We start from the raw sequence: 21,786 nt of genomic DNA on the forward strand, positions 1-21,786 counted from the left end.
AACTAGTACCATGGTTTATTTTTACTACTACTAGTGGCTATGGGGCATTCTGGTACTAAGCACAATGTCACAGCTTCAATTCTCAGCCATAGCAACCAAATTTCAATGCAGGTGTAACATAAAAATTCTTACGTACCAAGACTTCCGTGCATGTTGAACACCATGAAGTTAAAATTGACCCATAGGCCTCCATTACAGCATCCCTCATAAGCCATGTGTATTTTGCGGACATGAAATCCCATAAATTGCATTAAATTTTTACTTTAAGTTTTTACTTCTGAAGGCAGGTGCCTCATGTCGTCGTCAGTTAAGATCAACTGTGAAAGTGTGTAAACTAGCTCATAAAAAATCTCATCTTCCTGATTGCATTTTAACTGTGCACTTTTGGTTTTAGTTGTCCATGATGATATACTACCAATGGAAGGCCAGCAATTTATGGCCTTCATTGTTTTGTTGTGCCAACTTTGGAGGTTTAGTTTGCAATTGTTGCCTTTCCAATATTAATTAGCTGTTATGGTCAGTCTTGTAAACTATACCTTCTGGGAACATATTTTAGAATCTTTAGTGAATTTCTATTAATATGTTTTCCAGCCAAGAAAAATCATTCAACTACCCAAGAAACAAGCTAGAAATGAAAAATGGTACACCTACGTATAGTAGTCATAGTTGTCAAATACAATCCCATTAACTACATAACTTACATCGTTTCAATGTCTATAACATGCCGAAGTATAGTATACACCATCTTGTTCACTAGAATGACTGATTGTGGTTGCAACAGGCACAGTTTAACTTTTTTTGTGATGGCATGGTAGTGCATGACATAAGGACAGTATAGAGTGAGTGTTGTTTTTATGCATGGATTTCTCTGTTTATTCATTTCTAAATTGCTTCAGGAGAAGTACGAACTTTTTTAATTCTATCAAACAGGTTCATAAGGCAAAGTTTGTTTTGTTAGTATGATTCAATTCATGCCTAAATAGTTCTCTTTGGGGGGGGGAGAGGGGGGGCTTGAAGCTTGTTGCTCGAAAAACTTCTGTTTACTTGTAGTGGCTTTCGTAACTTATTTAAAATAAATTCCGAGGTTTTACGTACCAGAACCACGATGTGATTATCTTTGGCATTGCGCTTACCAGCGCAATGCCAAAGCCACTACGCCATCACAGCAGGTTGTGGCGTTGGTATCTGTAGCAGTTAAATTTAGCACAGTGGAAGTGCAGAAATGCTTGTATGTGGTGATTTTGATTGCATAACAAGAACGTCATCTGATTCAGCTTGAAGGAGGGCCCCTCACCCAGTCTCATTTGAAATTTCGGTTATACTCACTGTCACGAATTTCTGGTAGTAGAGCTGCGGGGCGTGCCGTGGCAGCCAGAGCTCCACCAGAATATGTAGTTCCATCATTGCACATTGCCTACGGCACACACGATCTATTTTGGCGTAACTAAACTGCACAGAGATTTTTCTATGCTTTGTTCAATCCTATATAACTGCTTTGAAGGCATACGACATGAATCTAAATGATAATAATGTGTCTCATTTAGGTCAAGAATATAGCATCTCACGAAAGTGAATGTTTATTCATTTAATTTGAGATTCGGGTTAAATTTTTTGCAGGAAAGCTATCAAAGTCTTCCCAAAACATCAAACTGATAAATCGTAGTCTTCATGAAACTTAAAACTGATAAATTGCATCACAGAATTCACCTAGAAATAGGAAAAGGTGATTGAATGGAATTGAATTATTTATTCTGGTGTCCAAAAACAGCATACAAAAGCCTTCTAATTTGGTGTACAATAAAGAAAAAGACCAAAAGAGATTATAAATAAAATATGTGTAACTTGCACAGAGTACATATAACTTAGATGAACTTCTTTTAGTGCCTCCACTTGAGAGTAGCTGTTCGGTTTTTATATATTCATTCCACCTTATGGCATTCAATGGGTTACCTCGTTTCCAAACTGTCCAGCCGCGCACACAGCAATGAAAGTGGTCTTTAGTGTGAAGAATGATCTTGGAGATACCCTCAGCACCAATTCTACCTAAAACAAAACTTCTGAACTCACATGCATCAGTAAACGAGAATTCTGCAACTGAGTGGAGGACGTCGATTCTCCAGGCAAGGTGCAGTCACCCGGACACCAGAGCAGAAAAGGCAGCAACCATCTGACCAGCACTAAGTTGGACAAATTTGAATTGGATGGTCTTTTTGGATGGTATTGGATGGTACTTTTTAATGGGTAACATTAGACCAAGCGATGAAAAGAAATGGTTCAAGTTCACCTGACGCCATGAAGACATGCACCTCATTATAACTATACTAGCAAAAGCAGGCACCTAATCGTTAAATGCTCTGGAAATGAAAACATTATGCTCAATAGCGTTGAAAGCACATTCCACACAACTGAAGCACTGCTTATCATGCTGAGATGAGCAGGCAATGCTACAAAAAGTGGTTTGTGAAAAATTGCTGCCACGTTTGCATCTGAAGAGTTTTCTTGCCATCAACAATGCACTTTACCAGTCCCAAAACTTCGAAGTGTGCTGCAAGTGTCTTGCCTAAAACAAAAATACATAAAGCACTCACGATTTCCTGTCATCCATAGGGATGCTTGCAGCTGACTTCTAGACTGCATGTACACGTCGTCTGCTGTCACCACGAAACAGTACGGCAGCAAATCGACACACCGCTGAAGGCTGCTATGTGGACGTGTGTTCACTTACCTGATTGGCTGAGAAGGCTCTTAGCTTTGGCTGCATGGAGTCCATGAGATGTAGTATATAAATTATATAGTTCTGCCCAGGAGAACATTCCACCACCAGAAATTTTGAAAGAGGCAGGGGTAGCTTTGATAGAAGCAAATGTAATGTGTGAGGAGGCAAACTGCATTTCCCACAGCAGAGGCTCTCTCCCATTCTCCCATTGCTTTGACCAGCATCTGCAAGCGACATTCCTTCCAGCCTTCTCCCTAGCCCATGTGACATTTGCATCACAACCTCCTTCCTTCTTTTCTTCTTCTTTTTTCCTTCCCCCCCCCCCTTTCTTGCTGTGCAATAAATTTTGCAGTGACGGTTTTCTGCACTTTGCATTTTTTGGAAATCCCCAAGTTGTTCATGTTACTGCTGGCTATTTGCACACTGCAAGCAGAATGTGTGACATGGAAGCACGAGCTATAGTGTCATCTCTGCTAGCAGATAGACAAACTCTTCTAAGGAGGAGTGTGCGCACACTTTCATTTGAAGTTTCAGCCACTTTTGAAACGTACATCGGTGTTATACTTTACAAACATGATTTTTTTCATGTGATGCATCCGTTTGCGGTGCATCCGTTTGCGATGCCCAAACCTTGTGAGGGGCCCTATATTATAGTCAATTTCATTTAATTCAATCATAATGCAACTGTTGGGATTGATCGAATTATCCAGCTAACCGTATTAAAAAAGAGGCAGAAAAAACATTCAAACACAACGCTGTTTAATTTGGCAGTATTTATCTGATTCTGACCCCCCCCAAATCGAACGCGCACCCAATATTACAACTCAAAAAAGAAAAAAAAGGACACTCCCTTCAATCCTGGTAATCATAAATAAAATGAATCCTTGAGAGTTTACTTTCAGAGAATAATGTCCATCGTCATCATTGTCAAGGCAGCTTTTTATCGCTGTCTATGAACAACACGTCACCCTTCTTGTGTTCCATTACGTTTGATATTCCGCATTTCTAAAATTACACCGCTATAATAGCAAACGGGATGGTATGGCCCACATGAGAGCGAGCTTAGGGGGCAACCCCCCCCCCCCCCCCCTCGAACCATGCCTAGACTACGCCAGTTCATCCTGCGACGCAAGCAAGTATCCAGAGACCCTAAAATATGTGACATGACTCTGTTATCCCTAGCTTACATTGTAATATAACTAGGGCTGTTAAAATAGTGTAATTTCCGTATCAAATCGAGCGTTGAATATTTTCTCATTTCTAGAGCAACATAAAATATGAATTTTGCAGGGTGTCCATTCAGTAAATGAAGATGTCTGGCTTACATATATCAACACATGCATGTAATACCGTTCACAGGTATACATCTGGGCAACTAAGGAGCTTGTAAATGAACTGCTTTTAATTATCTCGGGCACCACGGCAGTGACAGTAATGAGACAAGGCAACAGCATGTTAGCAGGTGCACATACAGTGTTGTGTTGGCTGGAGAGAAGTGTGATACTACAGCACCGCATGACCCACCACGATAGTTCACTCGTTCAATGGCTATGGCATGCAGCACAATGCCATAGCCACTGTCTGCCTTAGTGGCCACATTCAGATGGGTGTGGAATGCATATACGCTCATGTACTTAGATTTAGATGCTCATTAAAGAACCTCAGGTGGTCAAAATTAATCCTGAGTCCCTCACTGTGGCGTGCCTCATAATCAGATTGTGCTTTTGTCGCATAAGACCCCAGAATTGAAATAATTTTTAATTAGCTGCACCTTACATTGTTTTAAACTGATGCAAACATAGTGAGACTGGCCAAATAATAAACTTGAACGAATTCGTGTATAGTCCGCCTAAAAGTGAGTGACTGTGATTGACTGACTGGAAATTGTTGAGCTATAGCTATGTGCCCCTTACATTTGCCTCCGAACTGGTGCCCCTGTGCAACAACCACAGCTATACTGCAGCAGAATCATTGGAACAACCTTCACATCCATCGTTCTGTTTTCCTTGAGACTCCACTAAGTGTTTTTATCTCTTATATATCTGAAAGAAACGGGTATTCAACTACTTTGAATAGTGAATTCTCAATTCGAATATACTATATGAATTTTTTACGAAATTTTTAATATTTTGAATATACCATAACCTGTCTTTCTAATGAGCTTTCGTAATTGAAGTCTGAAAGCAGGGCCACCTTGTTACGCCACCACATTGTGGTCGTACGACAATGGTGATGACGCTGGATCTGAAGGAAAACTGTTTTTGCCAATGCTGTGGGCAAACATGGTTTCGGCTTCTGTCCTTTTGTAACTTGCAAGGTTCTTGGACAAATTTTCTTGGAAGAAAATGCACACAATACATCAGCTAAATATGGTATTCTTTCATTTTGAGCTGCTGTTTTCGCTTCGAAGTGATGACAATGCTGACATTTTCATATAATAAATGTTTGTTTTTAAAGATAGTATTGAATTACTCCTATAAGCTATATGTATTTCATCCTTGATCTGCTTTTGTCTTCTTATTTCTTTGTTGTGCACCAAATTAGAAGGCTTGTACGCTGTTTTTTTGGCACATTAATACACAATTCAATTCAAAACCTGCCGAAAGCAGGCCAGAAATTGGCGTTTTCAACAAGAGATAATGTATCGTCGGTCAATTCACTGTCCCTTAGTGCCGACAAGATAGGCGCTACAGCCATTGGGGTCACCATTGGTGTCAGGAGCTTTTGGGCTGACCAGTCAAGTGCAAATTATTCGGCGAGGGCTTATTTCATTACTGAAATAACGAAAGTTATGGCCCATGGAAATATATGAGGGTCACCTAGGGCCTTGACTTGCATTACATTCTGGGGTTTTACGTGCCAAAACCACGATATGATTATGAGGCACGCCGTCGTGAAGGGCTCCGAATTAATTCTGACCACCTGGGGTTCTTAACGTGCCCCAAACGAACGTTACACGGATGTTTTTTGCATTTCGCCCCCATCGAAATGCAGCCGTCGCAGCCGGGCCCGCACGCTCGGGATTAGCAGGGCAACACGAAAGCCACTACGCCACCACGGCGGGTTCTTCACTTGGGATTGAGTTAACCAAAAAATCGAATTAACCGGAGTCCAATTAACGAATGTGTACTGTACTGACATTTTCTCTGCAGTGGCTCTGCAGATAGACCTCGTATTAGGTGGATACATATCTTGTGTTAAAACTGGTTTATTTATGGCTTTCACAAACAAAATTTTATTCATTGACATTCAGTCATAATATGGTCTCTCATTGGTGTTTAATGTTTTGTGCCATATAAATCAAGCAGTCAGATATATTGGAGCTGAGCAGTAAGTCAATTTAGTTATCTGGCTTACCCATTGACTGTTAAATGTGTACCCACATGATATTTTTGACATCTCAATTTTTGCGTCAGGTGGTGGAGCGGCTATCGCATCGCGAAAAATGGCCAAAGATCATTTTTTTTAAATCACATTTTCAGTTTCTATAACTCTTTTTCTATATGATTCCGAAATATCACTGAAAGCCACGTAGAAGTGCTCTAAAGAATTTGTTGTATCAGCCAAGGTGGCGAAAAACTTTGCGGAAATTACGAAAGAAGAGCGTTTTTCAAGCCACAATATCAACCGAGCGCCGCCATGAAAATGAAACTACCTATATAATTTTCTACTGTGTTCCAGGGCCGTGATCATGGTCTTTCATGCTCTCGCGTCTGCCTGAGTGCTAGTGGCACTGACTTATGTGGGGACGCGGCTTTCGCATCGCGAAAAATGGCCAAAAAATTGATTTTTTGAAGATCACGTTTTCAGTTTCTATAACTCTCGCGGAAATCGCGAAAAAAAAAAAAAAGTGTTTTTAAAGCCACGATATCTCCGGAACGGCTCAACCGAATGCCGCCATCTTAGTCTCGTCGGAAAGCGCATTTGTCCGTCTTCAAATTTTCCGTTTCAGCTATCTCCTCCATAGAGAAACAAGCGCACAAAAAGCAAATGATTGAAGGTCGTTCCGGAGTCTCCGATTAGCCGCGCGCGGCACGTGACTTCAGCGCGGTTCGCCATTAGTCCGGCGCTCGCTCCGTGGAGGTGTCGTCTGCTCGTCTGTTTGCGGTCTTCGCACCTCGTGAGCTCTGGGCAGTCTCCGTAATCTCAACGAGTGTCAAAAAGGGCGCTACGACGCGGACATCGCAGTAGCGTGGCCGATCCCTCCGTTTGTGGACGTCTCAGACCCCCGGCTCAGCATTCCGAGCATCGGGGACGCGGACTTCGCGACCAAACTTCGCGCACGGAATCCTCGGACGCGCAGCTAAGCCGTTCAGCACTAGGTGTTTCGGAATTCGCGACTAATAAGCATTTCGCGCATAGGCGTCTCCGACTCGGCGATCAAACACTCCGCGTGCGGTCTTCTCGGACCCTTTGTAGAGCAGCAGTAAATATTGCCGTAAAAAAAAAAAAAAAAAAAAAAAAAAAAAAAAACAGGGGGGGGGGGGGGGGGGCGATGGCACACCGGACCAGAGGCCACATGTCCAAGAAGCCCCAAATCACAAAACACACCAAAGACTACAAATTTGGTGCCTTTTAGAGAGCTGAAGAGAAGGTGCAACTTGGAGAGCAGTTTTATCAAAACAGTTTCTTTGTTTAACCTAAACATTCCTATTTTGACTGTTTTTTTTTTTCTTTTTTTTTTGTCACGTTCCTTGAGCTAGAGTGCAGGTCGGGACATTCTCGCTTTTTTTATTTTGACCTTTTTATAAATTTATAATGTGGCTATTCGTTCACCACAAAAGTTTGTTGATGTGAAGGTAACAGAAAAAATGACAATCCAAAAATCTTGTGTGGCGAAAAAAGAAAGCAAGAATGTGTCACGACCTTCAGCACGCATTTAGCCATGCAGTAAATACTCAACGAGACTTCCATTGCGTTTTTTAAGCTCCCCAGACCCTCCAGAAAGTTCGAAGGAGAAAAATTCTGCTGAATAAAATATTCTCAAGGTATCACTCTGAAACCTTTATGGAAGCATCAGGGAGACATTCTAGACATTTTTGCCAATTTCATCAAAATCCATGAGGAAATAAGAAAGTTGATTTTGAAAGCCACGCCCCCCCCCCCCCCCCCCGCGCGCTTAAGGTCTTGGACCTTCATTTACAGCACATAAAGAATGAATAGTCGGAAATATCATGTCAGTATATTGCTATAAAGCAAGAGCTGTATTACTCATATATAAAGCATTTAAACTATCTTCCTTCTTAGGCTTTGCCTCTTTCGAGTTTATAAATGAGACATTTGTCAAAGGACTGTGCAGTTGGTCAACTAACCATCAGACTATTTAATCACTGTTTTTATCGTGACTGTAATGTTGTGAACCTGTTAATTGATGTAGGCCATGCCGCAGACGCCCAGTTTCTGAAAATATTGTGTGCAGCTTTAGGGGAATGTTTTCTGTGTTCCAGCAAAATGCCTTCCAGCACAGTAGACCAGTTACAGTTATCCTCATTCACAGGACGTGTAATGGAGAATGCTACAGAACTGCTAGTGCTAGTAAGGGCAGACAAAAGGTAGCTGTTCTGCAAGCATCAGATGTCAGTGGCATGGCAGTCAGAATAGCTGGCTAGTACTAAATAAGCAAGTTTGCCTTTTTTCTTACGTTATACTTGTAAACTAACACGAAAATGACAAATTGGCTAATTTATTTGTCAAAGCTGATCAGTAAGGTCCGATGCATTGTAAATATCAAAAGCATCATTCTTCTTGTCTTTTTTTTTTACTTTTATTTATATATGTGGCAGAATTATGTATTTTCATCCACAACTTTGTCTCACACTTTTTCTTGTTGGTAATTTGTCATATCTAAAGGTTGTGTATGTGCCGACAAACGCTAGTGAGCTCGCCTAATCTTGGTACTGTGTGCTGGTTCAAAAAGTCACTGGACTCGACCCTCCCAGACTGAGTCCACTGACCTCGCCTCGTTGCAAGCGAATCCTGAGCGGCCCGAAGCCCTGCTTGCGATATATATATATATTCGTTCTCTCTCACGGTTTCGTGGGTAGTTGGGGTGGTGCACGTAAGTGGACTGTGCAGAGAGACGGTAGGGAGCTCGAGCGGCGGTGGCTTTCTCCCTGTCGTCTGCTCATTCTTACCGTTGTTGGTCGGTATTGTATGGATGAGCTCCGTTGGCCTACATACTGCTGGCCTTACTTTCACAGGGCGCGGGCGCGGCGCCTTATTTGTTTTCCCTTTCCTCGCGAACGCGCGCGCTTGGCACAGAACTTTTACCGTTGCGCCCGCCAAGGCGTTGTCGTCAGCACAGCCTTTCTTTGTGGCCTACTTCGCGGCCGACAAGGTGAGACGCCGTTGTGTAACCGCAGCGTGTAAGAAGTGACTCGGGCTTGTCGCCCAGACAGCCGTCGCGACTGCAGTGCACGACCGTCACTGAGGAGGCGGCCCATACTGAGGATGACGGAGGGAAGGGGGTACGCGTCTCTTTGTACGTGAGGTCGGTGCCCGGTGTGCGTTTTTCGGCAGCGTGACCTTATTATTATTATTATTTTTTTTTTTTGGCCGTCACTCAAGGAGAGGCTCCCCGCGATCGGCCCAATCCTGGCTTCGGGCGCGCGCCCTTCTTTTCCAGGCAAAAAAAAAAAAAAAAAACGCGTGATTGACGTTGCTGAATGCGGCTTCTGCCGCTGTCTGCTGGCCGCGAAGAAGAAAGCAGAGAAAGGGGGGCACAGGTGAACGGGCCTCGCCGCTGGTCAGAGAGCGGCCGCCAAGCTGGCGGGCGCCGGTCGTTGCTCCTCGACGACCTACTTCGAAGCCCTCGGCGGGACGCCGACTTCGCTGTGACCAATCCTGGCTGCTCTGTTTGAACGGGGAGGTTCATTGGCACCACTTGGGTCACGGACAGTGCATTCCGGGCTGCTTGAAGTCCCAGCTTGGGTTCGCACAGCTGCACTTAGCCGTCTCTTGCCAGGCCCCACCAGGTGTGTTCGCGGACACAGCGCCGGCTGCTGTGTAAAGACATTGGGTTCCGTATCAGCCGAGTTGCAGGCACCGCACATTGGGGTAGAAGACTCGCTTAGGAGGTAGCGAAGAATTTCTGCTTTGGATGGACAGTGTTCCTGACGTGTAGGCCGCTTCCCTCGTGACGGCCGCAGTTTTGGGACGCGTTTCCCCAAACAGGTCGGCGTACTAACTTAAGCGTCGACTCAGAGTCATATAGCCGCCTGTGAGTCTGGGTGAGACCTAGAAGGTGTGAGTTAGAGCGAGTGAAAGTAAGCCAGTTGGCATGAGTCTGAGTGCGAGTCCCGATGATTCGGAGCTTGTGTGATCCTGAGCGAGTTCCAGTATTAAACTTGCACTAAGTCTGAACGAGATATCGATTTTAAGTGACGAGGCTACGTGCGAGGCTGAGCCCACATAACCCCGAATGAATGTGACTACGCTTGTGTAATCACGAGTGGTGTCCGTCGGAGCCCGTATGCCTGAGGACATGTGAATAAATTGTTTGTGTCCACTGAACTGAATTGTTGAGATCTAAGGTGTCATTTCATGAAGTAAATAGCGCACGGATTTTGGTACGTTGCACCTGCAAGAGGTGAACGCAATCCGCAATTTTACAACATTACGTACACAATATGATCTGGTGAATCAGCCAAATGAATCTGCGATCCTGGGCCGGTATTTTGTAGCGATGCCTTTAAAGTAATAATGCCTTTTCGCGCTTATCGCGCTTTGTCAGTGGTCAGAGCGACGCTCCGCTCACGATATCAACGTTGATAACGCGAGCGGACCGTCGCTCTGACCACTGACAAAGCGCGATAAGCGCGAAAAGGCATTATTACTTTAAAGGCATCGCTACAAAATACCGGCCCTGGTTGGATCACTGATCCCATAAGTCTGAGTGAATCTAAGCCCATTATTCTGCGAGTCGCGTTGAGTCGGAGTCCATTCCGTGACCCTGGGTCTTATTTTAGTGAGTGCGTTCTTAGCTAAAGAGGTATTTTATGAGTGGGTGAGAGCGAGCCTTGTTTATTTGGCCGACCCATGGCCTTCACCCAAGCCGTGTGCTTGGGAGCGCAAGAGCACCGCGCTGCTGCCAGTTTTCTCCTCTTCCGTACCCTATAGTAACTAATTTACGTTGCTTACCCGTGTTGTGACCATTCCTTTGGGCGCAAAGTTAGCGGACACTATCAGTCCTGCGTACGAAAGAACCCCGGCAGTCGGGGTTCTGCGCATGTGCAACATCGCCGACTCTAGTCAGGTTACGCCAAACCGCTTGCGCCCACTGTTTCTATAACTATAATGTCGTCATGCGAACTTCCGCTTGCGAACTGGTATATAACCGCCATTGTTAGTTTATTTTTCGCCGATGCGGCATTTAAAACTGTCGTTTAAAGTCGCTCGTGTGCCGAGATTTTGATGAACTGGAGCTGCGACCTGCATCTGAAGGCTGATGTTTGTTATCACGGGCAGTGCATCCCCCATTTACTACATCCAAACAACATTGTCATACAGCGTCGCGTTGCGGTTAGATCCCCGCTCCAGTTTTATTAGACATTTGCTGCTGGCGGTACAAATTCGATTCCACAAGTTTTCATTCCCTTCATATTAGACCACATAACCTATTAATTGATGGTACGGAATCAATAAACCGGTCATTCAATAAACCTTATTGCTTATGATCCTAGTTTTAGTACTGGCTATATGCCCGACAAAATTATAAAACACAATTTCATTATTACAATAAGCGAATCGTCGAAATATTTCATTTTTCAGCGGTTGCTGTGCTGTTTCACTTCGCAGTACTATTATACTGCTTATTTGAAGTAATAAAATAACTCACGCTAACTAGTTATTTCCACACACGTCGGGCAGTGACATCAGTGCCAGCAATCGCGCCAGGCTTATTGACCCTTTTCCCGGCTCTCCCGTGGGCGCTGCCATATTTGATCACATGGTGACGCGTCCATTACTTGCCTCAGCTGCCTTCGTTGCCTCCGTGTTTACAATGAAAGCGCGTGACGCCGGTGCGGCGCAGCAAACCTCCGTTTCGACGCATATCGTAGACGGTGATTGTGTGGACGACACGAAGCTTTGGCCGCAGCTTTAGGGGGACATGTAAGTGCTTTCAGCGCTCATTACGCCTTGTCCACACGGCGCGAGCAGCGTACACGGTGCTTGTATTAAAAGCGGGGCTAGAAATGTATTCCAGGGTGTCCAAACTTTCCGCTTATGAATTAAATCAGGATAACTGTGCGCGTTCTTTATTTGGCAAACATTTTGAAGCAGCGACTTGTCATGTTTCTGACTCAGTAAAGTTCCTCGGTTCCTAGGCACGCCCACTATTTGATAGTTTATTTTCAGCCTAATCGCTCGCGGGTGTGCTCTGCTGCGATAGATTTGTTCTTATGGCGCACAACGCTTGGAATGTAAATGTTCCGTACTTTGTGGTAGCTTGTAGCAGAGTCGTATTATCGCTAGTCCCTCGCTTACTCTGTGGACCGTCACGAATCGTTCAGCTTCCAACATTCGTGTCTTGTCGGTGTAGTCGCGGTTACTCATGCTTCGGCACATTGATTCAAGTGTGCGCCCATTCACTTATTATTGATACGTTGGTGATTGGGTGGGCGTAAGTTTGCGTACGAGTAGGAGTGGATGTGTGTAGATAACGTGCGAGAAACTCACTATTCTAGGATGTGGCGCTACTTCCTTTTGTGTTTCGTGCGCAAAAGTACGTTCGCGTCCATCTGTAGGGCATTTTCTATTTCTCTCGAGTATTCCTCTATATTTGCGGGAGTCCTAGTGTGCCATCAGCATTGAAAAACTTGTGCCTTTTGATATAAGCTGTCACAGAACGCTGCTTTCTTTTTGTTTCCTTCTTGGACTTACGAAATACTACCGTTCTGTTCGTAATCCCAACGGGCCACTGAAGCGTAGCGACATAATGCCGAGGTTTTTGCCCCGATAGACGCTAACACATGTAAATGGCTGCGTAATAACGGACTTTCGCAAACTGTGCGTCCCATTTGTTTACTCTGTCGACTTCCCTGTTGAATGTTCGTTGCATCCGCTACGGGCTGTTTCACATTATAAGTGGAGCCAATCTTCTGGGCGGGAAAAAAAATTATCCCTCGTGCATGGATGCAATTCACCTATTGCTATAGAGGTTGTATTGCGCAAGTAGGAATATGTTTTCCTGTTTACGTGGGTAAAAACGTTTTAGGGGATCAGTGACGCTCCTATTTATTGAAGGTATGGGAGAAATTCCGAGTATGAAGTACAGCATCGAGTGAAACGCCTTGCGTATTCCGGAAGGATGTAATCGTCCTGGACTTTCCTTCGGTGCTTTAAGAAGAGAGATAAAAATGCTGAACTGGCTGTAATTAAAGGGACGCTCAGTAGAAACACTAAACCAGTTTAGACTGCTAAAACATTCTTTAAAAGCTCTGTTTTCATTACTATCGCTCTAATATGATTATTAGAAGAGAAAATGGAGGTAAAAGTTCCATTTCCTGAATTTCGCGTGGAAATCACAGCGCCGGTATTTATTAGTGCGCCCGGCCGCGGCGGCCGCATTTTGATGGAGGCGAAATGCAAGAACGCCCGTGTGCTTGCGTTCTAGTGCACGTTAAAGAACCCCAGGTGGTCCAAATTAATCCGAAGCCCTCCACTACGGCGTGCCGCATAATCAGAACTGGTTTTGGCACGTTAAACCCCAGAAAGAAGATTTATTAGTGTGATCGTCATGGATTTCAATGTGTCCTTTCGTATTTGGCCCATAGAGTTTCCTACAATGTTCACCAGAGGGAACTGTGGCGCTGTATAGTGTCTGTCTCCGGGAGCGTGCAAGCAGTGTGGTTCAACCGGCATGGGAATGATAGGCGCATAGTGCATGGATTTGCCTAAACTTCGTCCTTCTGGTTTTAGAAATGGCTTCGTGACTTTGCAATATATGATAATATTTTAAAGAAAGTGCTCCGTTATAAGTGATTAAATAAACATTAAAATTGTCCGACGGCAGGATTCGAACACAGGACCTCTAGCACAGGAGCCCGATATTCAAACCATTACGCCACGGACGTATGGTCGAGCGGAACCACTGCAATTAGCAGCGATTATGCGTGCTTGCAGAGTCTTACTACCTTCTGCATCAAAGAAAAAGTATAAATTGCTTTGGAATTTAGTACAATTTAGGCCCAGATAAAGTGTAATAAACTAAGCCACAAGCACGAAGATGGGACAAATGCATGTACTAACCACCATTCCCATGGTGGCTGAACGATTGCAGCGCCCGAGTTCCTTCTAGTAATTATTATAGGAAACTATGTTTGGGCCCCTTGTGGCTCATCAAAAGTTCTTTACTCGCAACGTGAAACGCCTGATTTTTTTCTTTTTTTTTTTGCAATATACAATGTAGCCTGTCTTTACCGATTCAAAATGAAATAGGCTCCCGCGTGTGCATTTATAATAATTCGTACTGAGTACGCACAAAACTACAGAAAGTGCGGCGTATTTTATTTTAATGCGATTAGCATTCATTGCCTATTTCAGGCACTTTCAGTGTATCCAGTTCCGTTTGCGAACTCAAATTTTCGTACCCTGTTTTGTATGCCAAGGTCCGAGGTTGCCTTTACGCACCTTGTCAAGCCGGTCTCCGGATGTTGAAGGCACGTGTTATGCTGGTTAAACTAACTGAACGTATACCGACGTTTACAGTATATATAGGCTAAAGATATACAGGGTGTTTTATTTTAGCTGCACCAAATTTTTAAAGGTTGCCTGTGGCAGATAGCGCAATTCTAATCCTTGATCTAAATTAGTCGATGTTGAGTGGAGTTGGGCTGCAGTCCCGGCCCACGCAGGGCGCTTTCTTCGAAGTGTCCGCCAGGTTTCACTGTGGAGCAGATGCTGAGTTTCGTTGCAGCCCTCTTGCCGTACACCGTGTTGAAGTGGTGCCAGACGTCCACGGCAGAGCAAACCATAGAGGGGCAACCGCACTCCGAATTGCCAGGGAAACTTTCTTTGAAGCATCGCCCTGACCGTGGGGTAAAGACAATAGCGCTGGTGATCCCGCAGCCACTGGCACTCTGGTAGTGGGCATACAACGTACTCTCAGCTAGTCCGCTGCATTTGTCACACCCATTACAGCCTGTGTCGTTTAGAGACGTTCTTATAAAACGCTGTGTGGAACGAGAGCGTCACGAACTTGACAAGCGTTCCAGTCACTTTCTTAAACTCTCGTGATTACCAAGCTCTGGCAAACATATGCTCCCGTCCAATTTTACTGCGTCTCCCGAGACCCACGGCATCCTGGACTAGGGACGCCGCCCACCTCAGATGATTTTACCGTCTGCTTATTTCTCTAAATAACGTTTATTCCTCCTCCTCCCCGAGGCCTTCCCCCATTACGGAAAACCTGGCGCCGTCCATTTTCACGGCTCGCGTGGTCCTTAAGTTTTTGCCCCTGTAGTATACGTACAGTGGCGCGTAACCAGAAAAAGTAACGCCCATATTTGCTCGCACGAGGTCGAAGTATAGCTCCACATGTATAATAAAATTGTTAAGGGCCGCTCAACGGCGAGTCTCCCAAAACGGTGAGTACTGCTACGTCGACGACGACGGCATGACTGCTCGCTCTTGGCAGGCCCAGGATCGAAACATGGGTGGGGAAATATAGTCTTTTTCTGGCGACTTCTTCTGCCCAGAAAATGCGGTGATATCCGCGGCAGATGCCACGAAATTTGGCTAACGTACCCTGAACAGTTCTCTCTTGTGAATTTAGACTGTCTACATGAGGAGGGGGGGGGGGGGGGGGGGTCGAACATAAACGCGTTCGACGAGATCTATTCAGTAGTGAAGCCACTTGCACGGTGCGCTCTCATATGTATAAGGTTCCAACTACAAATTCAAGACCAATCATTCTTTATAAACGAATTGGGCTTTCCCTTTGATATTGCTCACAGGTATAACAGTCTCTCGCGTATTGGGCGTGACTGAACTCGGGCGCTCCGTGGTTAAGGCGCGGCATGGTCGTGCTATTCGCTGACGCCTCAAGCCGCTTTAAATCGCGCCTTTTCTTCTGCGTCTGGAAAATAAGCATTTACCACGACAGAATGCTTCTCAAACGCTGCAGACTTTCTGCTGTTTTGTGAATTAACATTTTTGAAAGGGAAAGTTGTCATCAACATGAAAGTATAGGCACCAAGCTTGAAACCCGTACGGATTCCTGAATGGGTTCCACCTCGCCGACCTCGGCAATGTACTGTACATGTCGAATCAACATTTTCCTGCTTTCTCAAGGATGAATGAGTCTACTAACTTGACTGACATCGTTCATTAACCGCCCTATATACAAACTTCTCATCTCAACAAGAGAAGGGGGGGGGGGGGGGGGGTTCCGGATGCTGCAAGGCATGGAGTGGCGCTGTTGGGTGTGTACTAAAGCATCAGGAAATGCTGCACTTTCATCTATGTGGAACAAGCACTTCTATCGCTAACGTTTGGCCTGCGCTACGTGGGACACCGTTGATATGACTCTGGCACCATTCGGAAGCTTTTAAGAGGGCGCGTACCTAGGAATAGGGCAGGTCGTTCCTTCGTGATCAGAATAACGATTTCTGATGAAAGACGCAATCTACATGCGCTCGCTTGGTTCCGCTCGTCGGCCTCTTTTACTGGTGGACATGGTTGTCATTCTACCGTAAGGGTGGTCGCTACTGGCGCCTTCGCGTTAAATATCGAAAGGCACAGCCAGTCCCGAATCAGTGCCTGGGTGTGTGCTTGCCCCCTTTGTCGTCGGTTTTTCTTTTTTTTTTTTTTTCTTTTTCTTCCGCAAACGAACGAACACGTCATCCCTGGTCCGCTCGATAGAGGCGGCAGCGCGACTTGCCTCGGCGCCCCAGTGGTCATGGCGGTGTGGTGCCTAACATGTGAGATCGCGAGTTCTAATCCCGGCAGTCACTGCTGCTATTCCATGAATGTGTGATTGAACAGCGCCCGTGTACTAAAATTTCCGCGCACCTTTAAAAAAAAAAAAACGAAAAAAAAAAAAAACGTGTGGTGGTTTGCGTTCTTTGCAGATCGCCGGTATACTTACGAAATTGCTCTATTCGGCACCTAAAAGGGTGAAGCTTCCCATTTATAACTCTCTTTTTACGCCTGTCTTAAGTTAACGTAATCAGCTATGGGAAACGACTTCTGCTTTCAACACTCAACGAACACACGTGCTGAAAACGGCAGTTTACGCCATCGAAAATTATTACGACAGCCACTCAGAACCACTCTTCAGAGAATTAAATTTTCTACCTCTTCCCGACCTTTACAAAAGCACGCTTAGTAAGCGCTACGAAACGGAACTCGGAAAAAGAAACAATTCACTTCAGAGTATATCCTGTCTGCAAAAAATACATGTGACACTCGGTTTCGCGAGACCTAGGAGGTACCACGTTGTCGAACCAAATATGGTGATCAGATGTGGCGCTTTCAGCTTCGGAATCGGCTCAATAAATAAGGCATTTTTGTCATACAGACTGTGGTATTTTTGCTTTTTCTGCAGTTTTTTTTTTCGTGCTTTTACGATGCTTGTCGCTGTAATAATTCGTGTGTCGCATAGCGTGTGTGTTTAATTTCATTGTTCTTTAAATAAGAGTTTCTATTACTACTAGATTGTATTAGTTTGTATATAGCCGTAGTTTATACGAAGCTGCGTTGCTTGCTGCTAAATGCATGGTCAGTGGACGTTCTTGAGCACATTTACGAGATTTTTTGTCCTCTGACCATATCATTGCAGTGTAGATGTTGTTGTTGGAAATAAGTTCGACAAAAGCAGCAGTTATAAGAATGCACAAAAAGAAAAACAGAAAAAAAAAAGATAACAAAGAGCTAGATTTTTTTTTTTTTTTTTTTTTGTCCTTTGTTTCAGTCAGCGAAAAGAACGGCCTTGCGCTTTCGATGCTCAATTTCAGGGGCCGCTGTTATCGCGTTTTGCCCTTCTACTCGTATTAAAGCGTATTATAAGTTGCCGAGGTGCGCCGTCCTACCCAGGCAGTTCACGTAAACGCCATTTAAGATGTGCTTTACAATGTGTGGTGGCAATAGTAATAAAAAATACTAATGATCATTTCCAGTGCTTCTTATTGTAGCACCCGATCCCTGCCGCCATCAATCCATAGCGCTGCATGTCTTTCCGTTATGCACCGAGGCAGGCAGTGGAGTGCACTCCCTTCAAGTGACACTGAATAGCCTGGTATAAGACCATACGCAGACGAGAGAAAGGAGAACGACACTCCGGCGTTAGTTCTCTCGTGTCTCGTCCGCATTCCGCTAACACAATGTACAGCCTCCGCTGGCGGTCAGCCTCTTTGTCGGTATGCAACGTGTACGCGCACGGTATACACGTTCCGAAGCTCGCAACGAGAGGCGAACGCTGGGCGCCGCTGTATACTGAGCCCAGGTAGAGTCACCAGAACCTGGAAAATACCGCCGCCCTTTTCTCTTCGCCGCCGCGCTGCCGATTGGTTAGTTGCCGACGCGTGATCACTTTCTGCCATAGATGGGCCATGCCGCGCCGGATCGAGCGGACGCGTAGACAAAGGCTTCGCTCACACATGCCGCGCGTATGAGCCATCGACGAAGTCGGATTTTGCATTTTGTGTAATTTAGGATATATGTAACTTTCGTATACTTAAAACAAAACAAAAGGAAACGCCCGGGTGCTGCGCTTTTGGGTGTAGCAACCGCCGGTAGGCCGGGAAAGCGCTTTTTGCGATACCAAGCGGAAAGAGCGACAGCAAGCGCCGTGCTGTCTTGCTGCACCGGATAAAACACATTCCCACCAGCTGAATTAGAATATACCCCAAAGTTGAGAATCATCGAACTGCCTAAATGCCATGATGTGATCAAGAAGTTTCTTCGCGAGTTTTTTTCTTTGCGGACTGCGGTTTTTGTTGCGCAAGATAAGTGAGGAAATGCTCAGATATATGCAGATCCGAGCAAAATGTGGCTTGAAGAGCGTCGTAATGCGGGCGACTGTGTCAACAATAACAATGTAGTGAGAAAACCACTGCAATGCAGATCGATTGACCTGTCAATGTTTAATAATAAAATAAACATTTTCTCGTGTGCTGTTGTTTATTACTGCTTAAAACAACGTGGTAGTGGCCTGGATAACTCTGTTTTAGCATCCCTTTCCTTATACTGCCGTCGGGGACCGTTTATCTTCGTCGAAGTCGATCTATCAATCGTTTCGAGCTTAGGTAAATCAGTAGCAACATTATAAAGCGATTAGACGATACGTGGCAACGCTTTATACTTAGGCCGCGATTTTGTAGCGATGCCTTATTACTTTTTCTGTACTAGTCTTATCATCCACCGCTCACGGCCGGCTGATCCCGTTGATAACGCGAGCGGACCGTCGCTCTGACCACTGACAAAGCGCGATAAGCGCGAAAAGGCATTATTACTTTAAAGGCATCGCTACAAAATACCGGCCCTAGTAAGCTTAAAAAATTCTGTGTGACACACGAGCATCGGGTTCGTTTGCCATTTAGAACGGGTGGCGCACAGTTTAATGCTTCACTTTCCGAGTACATGTAATTTATATTGTATCTAGCTAAGCAAAATACGGTTTTACTTGTGGATTTCACAGGGCCCACTGCGACAAACATCGAGTCGTTCTTCACTGTATAGCAAGCCTAGAAAACCGGAGGAAGAGCTGCTCGCGTTTTTCGCAACGCGCGAATATAGCTATGAGTTAACTACGAGGGTAAAACAGTCAATGTAAACAAACCCAAGATTCATGTAGGCCTGCGACGTATAAAATGCTTAAAACACGATTAACATTGCTTAATTATGCACGTTGTTAAGCAAGTTAGTATACTCCTTGGATAGCTTCCCAACGAGCACAAAACTTATCGGGAAGGAGAACAAAAGAAAGGACCCGCGCTCGAGTGCCCGTCCTGTCGCTGGTCTCGCATCATGCAATTTGGCGCCTGTAAAAATATTACGATCGTACTTCCCTGTACTGCTTAGCACACATATTAGATGCACCATCACATGTTTTATGTAAAGGACGATGAAATGTGTCGATTTGCGATAATATAAACCGCTGAAAGCGAAGCTACATAGCTGAGCTGCTGCCGCCCGAGAGACGCGTTGGACCAAATCTGGCAACAACAGCACAGTGTTGCCTGCGCGCGCTCCGGCGGTTGCGGTACTTTCCAGGTTCCAGTGACTTTAAGCCCAGGAAGAGGCGTCTTCCGTGTACTACCTTCCCCGCACACTCTGCCGTGTAACACTGGCGGAGCGTTATTCGAACCCCACGAACGGGTGTTAAGTAACGTTCAAATAAGGTCGGCGCTGAATATAGAAAACAAAGGAAGCTGCCGTGGTTACGGCAGACGTATAATGACTTCAGGTGGACCCCGGGACACCAGGAAAATAGAGGGGAAAAAACAAACAAACAAAACAAGAACAAAAGCAGGAACGCTTCGAGTTGCAGACAGTGCCACAATGGCGACCAGCAGGAAAAAAAGAGTGAGAAAGCGGCGCCATGCCGTGTCCGGGAAGTGAACCCGGAACAGCGCACCTCCCACGGAGGTCGAATCCTTCCTGATACTTGGGGCGAGCGTCTTTTGATATTTTGGCGTGACACTAATCGCGCGCTACATGCCGCGTTACTTTTTTTTTTCCCCTTCAGTCCAGCCCCTTAGAGCACAATGTGCAGTGGTATACGTGCGCCTGGTGCGAGGCGCGCATGTCCGATGAGGTAACCGCGCGCGCCGTAAAATATCGTCCTTGCGGCCGGCGTGTTTGCGTTGGTCTGGGCGCATTGCGTGGAGGACAACGGCGTCGCGGCGCCGTTTGGCTTAGCGGGCGAATGGACTGTCGGCGCATTGTGCGGCCGCCAGGCGAAACGGTGCGATGCTCGGAAAGATGTAGAAGACAAAAGCAAGACTCGCTTAAGTGTCCCCAGCCCGGCCGAGCGCAAGGGGTTTGGACCATTGCCAGAGATTGACCTTGATGGGGCGAAGGATGGGAGCATGCTATGGAGAACGCTGCGTGGAGCAAACAACGTCGAACACCGACTGCAACCAGAATACAAGACGGGGGAAGGGGGCGAAGGAATAAAACGAAAAAGCGGTAGATGCTTGATATAGAACGGCTCTTTTACTGCGCTGATTTGTTGGACGGTCGACGACCTTGAGAGTTCTGTCTTGGCCAAGTGGTATGAGGCAGGTCTGCCCTATTTCTGCGCAGAGAACCTAACGAGAGCGCCTACTGCTTTTATCGACCCGATGACCCGAGCCGCTCTTGTTTACCGGCGAAAAACTAGCTGATTAGACGGGACATTCAGTTGTTTTCCATTCTTCTTTTCTTATCGTGTGTCGCGTCTAGCGGCGATTCCGGCGATAACGGCGGCGGCTGATCCACGTCTGAACGAATGACGTGTAGGGCGAAAATAACGGAAAATGGAATCGATCGCTTGAATATACTACCCCTGGATGGACACGTATTATTTTAAGGGAGGCGGGAAAACGGACGGCAGCAGATGTTTGTCACCTAGACGGCTGTCGATCTGGCAGGCGCTGGACTGACGTCAAAAGATGTCTGAGGGTGTTTGGATTAAAGCGGTTTTTCCGCATTTCTTTCCCGGTGGTGAACGCGTAATCGGTCGAAGGTGTTACGATGTTGTGCAGCCAAACACTCGAGTGTTTGTTTTCCTTGCGCCATGACAGAGCGAAGTAACGTGTTGATTATAGTCTGCTGGCTGTTATAAGGCTGAGAACCGTGTAGACGACCTGTGTTCTGAGGATACCCGCCGTGGGGCTTCGGTGACTGTGGGGTTCTGTTGCTGGGCCTAATTAGAAGGCAGAAACGCTCGTGTAGCTTGGTTTGGGTGTAGTTACCCCAGCTGACAAAAATTTATCCGAAGCGCCCCACTTCGGCGTCTCTCATAGCCCGCGAGTCACTTTGGTATAGTATGTGAGACCCAATTATCTTATTTAAACCATGTTCTGATGAGGTGACCATGAAGCACAGTTTGAAAAGATATTTGATTGCGTCACGTGAGTAGTAAG

General features: G+C 45.6%; 1 protein-coding gene across 1 annotated transcript in view; it reads left to right on the plus strand.

Annotated features, from left to right (window-relative positions):
* The window catches only part of LOC119431937 (DNA replication complex GINS protein PSF3-like), a 48,156-nt gene that overhangs the window by 10,765 nt on the left and 15,605 nt on the right, over positions 1–21,786 (plus strand). The window lies entirely within an intron of this gene.

The sequence above is a fragment of the Dermacentor silvarum genome, chromosome 1 (genome assembly GCF_013339745.2).
Source record: "Dermacentor silvarum isolate Dsil-2018 chromosome 1, BIME_Dsil_1.4, whole genome shotgun sequence".
Taxonomy (NCBI): Eukaryota; Metazoa; Arthropoda; class Arachnida; order Ixodida; family Ixodidae; genus Dermacentor; species Dermacentor silvarum.